This window comes from Mustelus asterias, unplaced genomic scaffold (genome assembly GCF_964213995.1).
Source record: "Mustelus asterias unplaced genomic scaffold, sMusAst1.hap1.1 HAP1_SCAFFOLD_3177, whole genome shotgun sequence".
Taxonomy (NCBI): Eukaryota; Metazoa; Chordata; class Chondrichthyes; order Carcharhiniformes; family Triakidae; genus Mustelus; species Mustelus asterias.
The window spans coordinates 27,501-37,896 of NW_027593122.1; the positions used below are offsets into that span (position 1 = coordinate 27,501).

General features: G+C 51.3%; 1 long non-coding RNA gene across 1 annotated transcript in view; it reads left to right on the forward strand.

The window, feature by feature from the left end:
- Positions 1–10,011, forward strand: part of LOC144490332 (uncharacterized) — a 32,359-nt gene extending 22,348 nt beyond the window's left edge. The window contains exons 3-4 of the long non-coding RNA XR_013497221.1: positions 3,961–4,060; positions 9,799–10,011. This is a non-coding gene — a long non-coding RNA (uncharacterized LOC144490332). The remainder of the gene's footprint in view (positions 1–3,960; positions 4,061–9,798) is intronic.
- Positions 10,012–10,396: the final 385 nt, after the last annotated feature.

Consider the following 10,396-nt stretch of genomic DNA (forward strand, 5'->3'; position numbering starts at 1 on the left):
ATGGCCAATCCACCTAACCTACACATCTTTGGACACTAAGGGACAATTTAGCATGGCCAATCCACCCTAACCTACACATCTTTGGACACTAAGGGACAATTTAGCATGGCCAATCCACCCTAACCTGCACATCTTTGGACACTAAGGGGCAATTTAGCATAGCCAATCCACCTAACCTACACATCTTTGGACACTAAGGGGCAATTTAGCATAGCCAATCCACCTAACCTACACATCTTTGGACACTAAGGGACAATTTAGCATGGCCAATCCACCCTAACCTGCACATCTTTGGACACTAAGGGACAATTTAGCATGGCCAATCCACCCTAACCTGCACATCTTTGGACTGTGGGAGGAAACCGGAGCACCCGGAGGAAACCCACGCAGACACGTGGAGAACATGCAGACTCCACACAGACAGTGACCCGAGCCAGGAATCGAACCCGTGCTAACCACTGTGCCACCCACAGGGACGAAGTCAGAAATGGGTCGAGAGCTTCAAGTTTTTAGGTGTCCAGATCACCAACAACCTGTCCTGGTCCCCCCCATGCCGACACTATGGTTAAGAAAGCCCCACCAACGCCTCTACTTTCTCAGAAGACTAAGGAAATTTGGCATGTCAGCTACGACTCTCACCAACTTTTATAGATGCCCCATAGAAAGCATTCTTTCTGGTTGTACATTAGAACATAAGAACTAGGAGCAGGAGTGGGCCATCTGGCCCCTCGAGCCTGCCCCGCCATTCAATAAGATCATGGCTGATCTTTCCGTGGACTCAGCTCCACTTACCCACCCGCTCACCATAACCCTTAATTCCTTCACTGTTCAAAAATCTATCTAACCTTGCCTTAAAAACATTCAATGAGGGAGCCTCAACTGGGCAGGGAATTCCACAGATTCACAACCCTTTGTGTGAAGAAGTTCCTCCTCAACTCAGTCCCAAATCTGCTCCCCCTTATTTTGAGGCCATGCCCCCTCGTTCTAGTTTCACCCGCCAGTGGAAACAACTTCCCTGCTTCTATCTTATCTATTCCCTTCATCATCTTATATGTTTCTCTCAGATCTCCCCTCATTCTTCTGAATTCCAATGAGTATAGCCCCAGTCTACTCAGTCTCTCCTCAGATTACAGGGTCAAAGGTAGGGTTCTGAAGACTGTGGAGGAACAGAGAGATCTTGGGGTCCATATCCACAGATCTCTAAAGGTTGCCACTCAAGTGGATAGAGCTGTGAAGAAGGCCTGTAGTGTGTTAGCTTTTATTAACAGGGGGTTGGAGTTTAAGAGCCGTGGGGTTATGCTGCAACTGTACAGGACCTTGGTGAGACCACATTTGGAATATTGTGTGCAGTTCTGGTCACCTCACTATAGGAAGGATGTGGAAGTGCTGGAAGGAGTGCAGAGGAGATTTACCAGGATGCTGCCTGGTTTGGAGGGTAGGTCATATGAGGAAAGGTTGAGGGAGCTAGGGCTGTTCTCTCTGGAGCGGAGGAGGCTGAGGGGAGACTTAATAGAGGTTTATACAATGATGAAGGGGATAGATAGAGTGAACGTTCAAAGACTATTTCCTCGGGTGGATGGAGCTATTACAAGGGGGCATAACTATAGGGTTCGTGGTGGGAGATACAGGACGGATATCAGAGGTAGGTTCTTTACGCAGAGAGTGGTTGGGGTGTGGAATGGACTGCCTGCAGTGATAGTGGAGTCAGACACTTTAGAAACATTTAAGCGGTTATTGGATAGGCACATGGAGCACACCAGGATGATAGGGAGTGGGATAGCTTGATCTTGGTTTCAGATAAAGCTCGGCACAACATCGTGGGCCGAAGGGCCTGTTCTGTGCTGTACTGTTCTATGTTCTATGTTCTAGAAGCCAACCCTCTCAACTCCGGGATCAACCTAGTGAATCTCCTCTGCACCCCCTCCAGTGCCAGTATATCCTTTCTCAAGTATGGAGACCAAAACTGTACACAGTACTCCAGGTGTGGCCTCACCAGCACCTTATACAGCTGCAACATAACCTCGCTGTTTTTAAACTCCATCCCTCTCGCAATGAAAGCTCGGTCTGACTCCTGCTCTGCCCAAGACCGCAAGAAACTACAAAGGGTCGTGAATGTAGCCCCATGGTGGGTTTGGAAGGTGCTATTGTTTGGATGTCAGGCAGGGGGGGAATGGGGGGTTAAGGCTGATTTAAACAAGCCTTTAAGATGATTAAAAGATTTCAGCGGACAGACAGAGCGATTGTTTCCACTGTTGAGGATTCAATGGGAAATCTCAAACTTGAGATCGCGAGATTTGTGTTTGGGACGGAGATTAAGGAGGTTCCAGACAAAGGGGTTGATGGGACAGGCTCAAGAAGGGCTGAATGGCCCCTCCTGCTCCCTGTGTAACAGGCTGGAGAAGGGGCTGAATGGGGCCTCCTCCTGTTCCTGTGTAACGGGCTGGAGAAGGGGCTGAATGGGGCCTCCTCCTGTTCCTGTGTAACAGGCTGGAGAAGGGGCTGAATGGGGCCTCCTCCTGATCCTGTGTAACAGGCTGGAGAAGGGGCTGAATGGGGCCTCCTCCTGTTCCTGTGTAACAGGCTGGAGAAGGGGCTGAATGGCCTCCTCCTGTTCCTATATAATAGGCTGGAAAAGGGGCTGAATGGGGCCTCCTCCTGTTCCTGTGTAACAGGCTGGAAAGAGAGGGGCTGAATGGCCTCCTCCTGTTCCCTATGTGACAGGCTGGAGAAGGGGCTAAATTGTCCCTTAGTGTCCAAAGATGTGCAGGTTAGGGTGGATTGGCCGTGCTAAATTGTCCCTTAGTGTCCAAAGATGTGCAGGTTAGGGTGGATTGGCCGTGCTAAATTGTCCCTTAGTGTCCAAAGATGTGTAGGTTAGGGTGGATTGGCCGTGCTAAATTGTCCCTTAGTGTCCAAAGATGTGTAGGTTAGGGTGGATTGGCCATGCTAAATTGTTCCTTAGTGTCCTTGAAGGTGGCAACACAGGTGGAGAAGGTGGTGAAGAAGGCATATGGTATGCTTGCCTTTATAGGACGGGGTATAGAGTATAAAAGCTGGAGTCTGATGTTGCAGCTGTATAGAACGCTGGTTGGGCCACATTTGGAGTACTGCGTCCAGTTCTGGTCGCCGCACTACCAGAAGGACGTGGAGGCATTGGAGAGAGTGCAGAGAAGGTTTACCAGGATGTTGCCTGGTATAGAGGGTCTTAGCTATGAGGAGAGATTGGGTAGACTGGGGTTGTTCTCCTTGGAAAGACGGAGAATGAGGGGAGATCTAATAGAGGTATACAAGATTATGAAGGGTATAGATAGGGTGAACAGTGGGAAGCTTTTTCCCAGGTCGGAGGTGACGATCACGAGGGGTCACGGGCTCAAGCTGAGAGGGGTGAAGTATAACTCAGATATTAGAGGGACGTTTTTTACACAGAGGGTGGTGGGGGCCTGGAATGCGCTGCCAAGTAGGGTGGTGGAGGCAGGCACGCTGACATCGTTTAAGACTTACCTGGATAGTCACATGAGCAGCCTGGGAATGGAGGGATACAAACGATTGGTCTAGTTGGACCAAGGAGCGGCACAGGCTTGGAGGGCCGAAGGGCCTGTTTCCTGTGCTGTACTGTTCTTTGTTCTTTGTTCTTTGTCCAAAGATGTGTAGGTTAGGGTGGATTGTCCATGCTAAATTGCCCCTTAGTGTCTAAAGATGTGCAGGTTAGGGTGGATTGTCCATGCTAAATTGTCCCTTAGTGTCCAAAGATGTGCAGGTTAGGGTGGATTGGCCATGCTAAATTGTCCCTTAGTGTCAGTGGGATTAGCAGGGTAAATGTGTGGGGTTACGGGAATAGGGCCTGGGTGGGATTGTGGTCGGTGCAGGCTCGATGGGCCGAATGGCCTCGTTCAGCACTGTCGGGGATTCTGTGACCTGTTGTCTGTGTTTTGTAGCCGTCTCTCTCGTTCTCTCTCTCAGGAGCTTTGCCAGTGTCAGTCTGTGGGATCGGACTGCCCCTGCTGCCGGGAGTGCATGTTGTGTCTTGGAGTGCTGTGGGACCAGTGCTGTGGCTGTATTGGTAAGTGGGGGTCTTTTCTCTCTCCCCACCCACCCCCGACAATCCCATCCTGCCCGGCCATTCCCTAACCCTCAGCTTTCCCCACCCCTCTCCCACTCTGTGACCTCCTGCCACTCACTGAGTCCCCCCCCACCTCTCCGACAGCAGAGAATCCACAGCTTGGTCTGGGGCTCCTGCTCTGCCCAAGACCACAAGGAACTACAAAAGGGTCGTGAATGTAGCCCAATCCATCACCAGCCTCCCATCCATTGACTCTGTCTACACTTCCCGCTGCCTCGGGGAAAAGCAGCCAACATAATTAAGGACCCCACGCACCCCGGACATTCTCTCTTCCACCTTCTTCCGTCGGGAAAAAGATACAAAAGTCTGGGGTCACGTACCGACCGACTCAAGAACAGCTTCTTCCCTGCTGCTGTCAGACTTTTGAATGGACCTACCTCGCATTAAGTTGATCTTTCTCTACACCCTAGCTATGACTGTAACACCACATTCTGCACCCTCTCCTTTCCTTCTCTGTGAACGGTATGTTTTGTTTGTACAGAACCTAACCATCTCCTCCTTGATTCAATGGCATTACCATGGCTAAATTCCCCCTTCCCCCCCACTATCAACATCCTGGGGGTCACCCATTGACCAGAAATTGAAGTGTACACAGTCAGGGAAACACACTGGCTACCAGAGCAGGTTAGAGGCTGTGAATCCTGCGGAGAGTAACTCACCTCCTGACTCCCCCAAAAGTCTGTCATGAGTCATAGAGGTTTACAGCAGGGAAACAGGCCCTTTGGCCCAACTTGTCCATGCCGCCCAGTTTTTAACCCCTAAGATAATCCCAATTGCCTGCATTTGCCCCATATCCCTCTATACCCATCTTACCCATGTAACTATCTAAACACTTTTTAAAAGACAAAATTGTACCCGCCTCTACTACTGCCTCTGGCAGCTTGTTCCAGACACTCACCTCCTCTGTGTGAAAAAAGTGCCCCTCTGGACACTTTTGTATCTCTCCCCTCTCACCTTAAACCTATGCCCTCTAGTTTTAGACTCCCCGACCTTTGGGAAAAGATGTTGACTATCTAGCTGATCTGTGCCCCTCATTATTTTATAGACTTCTATAAGATCACCCCTCAGCCTCCTACGCTCCAGGGAAAAAAGTCCCAGTCTATCCAGCCTCTCCTCATAACTCAATCCTTCAAGTCCCGGTAGCATCCGAGTAAATCCTTTCCGCACTCTTTCTAGTTTAATAATATCCTTTCTATAATAGGGTGACCAGAACTGTACACAGTATTCCAAGTGTGGCCTTACCAATGTCTTGTACAACTTCAACAAGACGTCCCAACTCCTGTATTCAATGTTCTGACCGATGAAACCAAGCATGCCGAATGCCTTCTTCACCACTCTGTCCACCTGTGACTCCACTTTCAAGGAGCTGTGACCATGTACCTCTAGATCACTTTGACCCATAACTCTGAAGGTAGAGGGTTTGGAGGGAGGGAAGGAGGATTGGAGGGAGGGTTTGGAGGGAGGGTAGAGGGGTTTGGAGGGAGGGGGTTCGGAGGGAAGGGAGGGGGTTTGGAGGGAGGGGATTTGGAGGGAGAGGGTTTGGAGGGAGGGGAGGGGGTTTGGAAGGAGGGTAGGGGGTTTGGAGGGAGGGTAGTGTTACGGGTAATGTATTAGCATGGATAGAGGATTGGTTAACTAACAAAAAGCAAAGAGTGGGGGTAAATGGGTGTTTTTCTGGTTGGCGATCAGTGACTAGTGGTGTGCCTCAGGGATCAGTGTTGGGACCGCAATTGTTTACGATTTACATAGATGATTTGGAGTTGGGGACCAAGTGTAGTGTGTCAAAATTCACAGATGACATTGAGATGGGTGGAAGAGCAAAGTGTGCAGAGGACGCTGAAAGTCTCCAAAGGGATATAGATAATCTAAGTGAGTGGGCGAGGGTCTGGCAGATGGAGTACAATGTTGGTGCCGCAGGGATCAGTGCTTGGTCCTTTGCTCTTTGTGATTTTTATTAATGACTTGGAGGAGGGGGCTGAAGGGTGGATCAGTAAATTTGCTGATGACACCAAGATTGGTGGAGGAGTGGATGAGGTGGAGGGCTGTTGTAGGCTGCAAAGAGACATTGATAGGATGCAGAGCTGGGCTGAAAAATGGCAAATGGAGTTTAACCCTGATAAATGTGAGGTGATTCATTTTGGTAGGACTAATTTAAATGTGGATTACAGGGTCAAAGGTAGGGTTCTGAAGACTGTGGAGGAACAGAGAGATCTTGGGGTCCATATCCACAGATCTCTAAAGGTTGCCACTCAAGTGGATAGAGCTGTGAAGAAGGCCTATAGTGTGTTAGCTTTTATTAACAGGGGGTTGGAGTTTCAGAGCCGTGGGGTTATGCTGCAACTGTACAGGACCTTGGTGAGACCACATTTGGAATATTGTGTGCAGTTCTGGTCACCTCACTATAAGAAGGATGTGGAAGCGCTGGAAAGAGTGCAGAGGAGATTTACCAGGATGCTGCCTGGTTTGGAGTGTCGGTCTTATGAGGAAAGGTTGAGGGAGCTAGGGCTGTTCTCTCTGGAGCGGAGGAGGCTGAGGGGAGACTTAATAGAGGTGTATAAAATGATGAAGAGGATAGATAGAGTGAACGTTCAAAGACTATTTCCTCGGGTGGATGGAGCTATTACAAGGGGGCATAACTATAGGGTTCGTGGTGGGAGATATAGGAAGGATATCAGAGGTAGGTTCTTTACGCAGAGAGTGGTTGGGGTGTGGAATGGACTGCCTGCAGTGATAGTGGAGTCAGACACTTTAGGAACATTTAAGCAGTTATTGGATAGGCACATGGAGCACACCAGGATGATAGGGAGTGGGATAGCTTGATCTTGGTTTCAGATAAAGCTCGGCACAACATCGTGGGCCGAAGGGCCTGTTCTGTGCTGTACTGTTCTATGTAAATGTGAGGTCATCCATTTTGGTCGGAATAACAGCAAAATGGAGTATTATTTAAATGGTAAAAAATTGCAGCATGCTGCTGTGCAGAGGGACCTGGGTGTCCTTGTGCAGGAATCTCAAGGAGTTGGTTTGCAGGTGCAGCAGGTAATTTAAGAAGGCAAATGGAAATTTGCCCTTCATTGCTCGAGGGATGGAGTTTAAAAACAGCGAGGTTATGTTGCAGCTGTATAAGGTGCTGGTGAGGCCACACCTGGAGCACTGTGTACAGTTTTGGTCTCCTTACTTGAGAAAGGATATACTGGCACTGGAGGGGGTGCAGAGGAGATTCACTAGGTTGATTCCGGAGTTGAGAGGGTTGGCTTATGAGGAGAGACTGAGTAGACTGGGGCTGTACTCATTGGAATTCAGAAGAATGAGGGGAGATCTTATAGAAACATATAAGATTATGAAGGGAATAGATAAGATAGAAGCAGGGAAGTTGTTTCCACTGGCGGGTGAAACTAGAACTAGGGGGCATGGCCTCAAAATAAGGGGGAGCAGATTTAGGACTGAGTTGAGGAGGAACTTCTTCACACAAAGGGTTGTGAATCTGTGGAATTCCCTGCCCAGTTGAGGCTCCCTCGTTGAATGTTTTTAAGGCAAGGATAGATAGATTTTTGAACAGTGAAGGAATTAAGGGTTATGGTGAGCGGGCGGGTAAGTGGAGCTGAGTCCACGGAAAGATCAGCCATGACCTTATTGAATGGCGGGGCAGGCTCGAGGGGCCAGATGGCCCACTCCTGCTCCTAGTTCTTATGTTCTTACGTAGGGGTTTGGAGGGAGGGGTTTGGAGGGAGGTTGGAGGGAGGCTAGGGGATTTGGAGGGAGGGTAGGGGATTTGGAGGGAGGGGTTTGGAGGTAGGTTTGGAGGTAGGGTGTTTTGAGGGAGGTAGGGTTGGAGGTAGGGTTGGAGGTGAGGCGCTTTGAGGGAGGTAGGGTTGGAGGTAGTGTTGGAGGTAGGGTTGGAGGTAGGGCGTTTTGAGGGAGGTAGGGTTGGAGGTAGGGTTGGAGGTGGGGGGTTTTGAGGGAGGTAGGTTTGGAGGTAGGGTTGGAGGTAGGTTTGGAGGTAGGGCGTTTTGAGGGAGGTAGGGTTGGAGGTAGTGTTGGAGGTATGTTTGGAGGTAGGGCATTTTGAGGGAGGTAGGGTTGGAGGTATGTTTGGAGGTAGGGTGTTTTGAGGGAGGTAGGGTTGGAGGTAGTGTTGGAGGTAGGTTTGGAGGTACGGCGTTTTGAGGGAGGTAGGGTTGGAGGTGGGGGGTTTTGAGGGAGGTAGGGTTGGAGGTGGGGGGTTTTGAGGGAGGTAGGGTTGGAGGTAGGGTTGGAGGTGGGGGGTTTTGAGGGAGGTAAGGTTGGAGGTGGGGGGTTTTGAGGGAGGTAGGGTTGGAGGTGGGGGGTTTTGAGGGAGGTAGGGTTGGAGGTAGGGTTGGAGGTGGGGGGTTCTGAGGGAGGTAGGGTTGGAGGCATTGGAGAGAGTGCAGAGAAGGTTAACCAGGATGTTGCCTGGTATGGAGGGTCTTAGCTATGAGGAGAGATTGGGTAAACTGGGGTTGTTCTCCTTGGAAAGACGGAGAATGAGGGGAGATCTAATAGAGGTGTATAACATTATGAAGGGTATAGATAGGGTGAACGGTGGGAAGCTTTTTCCCAGGTCGGAGGTGATGATCACGAGGGGTCACGGGCTCAAGGTGAGAGGGGCGAAGTATAACTCAGACATCAGAGGGACGTTTTTTACACAGAGGGTGGTGGGGGCCTGGAATGCGCTGCCAAGTAGGGTGGTGGAGGCAGGCACGCTGACATCGTTTAAGACTTACCTGGATAGTCACATGAGCAGCCTGGGAATGGAGGGATACAAACGATTGGTCTAGTTGGACCAAGGAGCGGCACAGGCTTGGAGGGCCGAAGGGCCTGTTTCCTGTGCTGTACTGTTCTTTGTTCTTTTGTTCTTTGAGGTAGGGTTGGAGTGGGGGTTTTGAGGGAGGTAGGGTTGGAGGTAGGTTTGGAGGTAGGGCGTTTTGAGGGAGGTAGGGTTGGAGGTAGGTTTGGAGGTAGGGCGTTTTGAGGGAGGTAGGGTTGGAGGTAGGGCGTTTTCAGGGAGGTAGGGTTGGAGGGGAGGGTTGGAGGTAGGGTTGGAGGTAGAGTTGGAGGTGGGGGGTTTTGATGGAGGTAGGGTTGGAGGTAGGGTTGGAGGTGGGTGGTTTTGAGGGAGGTAGGGTTGGAGGTAGGTTTGGAGGTGGGGGGATTTGAGGGAGGTAGGGTTGGAGGTGGGGGTTTTTGAGGAGGTAGGGTTGGAGGTGGGGGTTTTTGAGGGAGGTAGGGTTGGATGTAGGGTTGGAGGTGGTTGGTTTTGAGGGAGGTAGGGTTGGAGGTAGGGTTGGAGGTGGGTGGTTTTGAGGGAGGTAGGGTTGGAGGTAGGGTTGGAGGTAGGTTTGGAGGTGGGGGGATTTGAGGGAGGTAGGGTTGGAGGTAGGGTTGGAGGTGGGGGTTTTGAGGGAGGTAGGGTTGGAGATAGGGTTGGAGGTGGGTGGTTTTGAGGGAGGTAGGGTTGGAGGTGGGTGGTTTTGAGGGAGGTAGGGTTGGAGGTAGGGTTGGAGGTAGGTTTGGAGGTGGGGGATTTGAGGGAGGTAGGGTTGGAGGTGGGGCTTTTTGAGGGAGGTAGGGTTGGAGGTGGGGGGTTTTGAGGGAGGTAGGGTTGGGAGGTAGGGTTGGAGGCAGTTGCCTCACTGCTGAAGGCTCTGTTCTGTCCCCAGGTTTGTGCAGTGAGCGCAGTGCTGAGCAGAGTCGTCCCTCCTCTCGGAGCTCCCTCGAGGCACTGCCCCTCCCTATCCCCTCACTGTTCCGGGCCCTCACTACCGTGTCTCAGAATGAGCAGCCCATGGACTGGACGGTGATCAGCATCAGCCTCGAGGAGGAAGAACGTCAGAGGAAGCACCCTCAGCACCTACTGCTGGGAGGCAGCAGAGGTAACCCTCCACCTCCCTCACTACCTCCCTCACACCTCCCTCACTACCTCCATCCACCTCACTCACTACCTCCCTCACTACCTACCTCACTCCTCCCTCCACCTCACTCACCACCTACCTCACTACCTCCCTCACTACCTCCCTCCATACCTCCCTCCACCTCCTCACTACCTCCACCTCCCTCACTACCTCCACCCCCTCACTACCTCCCTCCACATCTCCCTCCACATCTCCCTCACATCTCCCTCCACATCTCCCTCCACATCTCCCTCCACATCTCCCTCACCACCCACCTTGCTCTCTCCCTCGACTCCATCCGTCCCTCCACCTCTCGCTCCGTCCCTCCCTCCCCCTCCCCCCTTCCCTCCCCTTCCCCCTCCCCTCT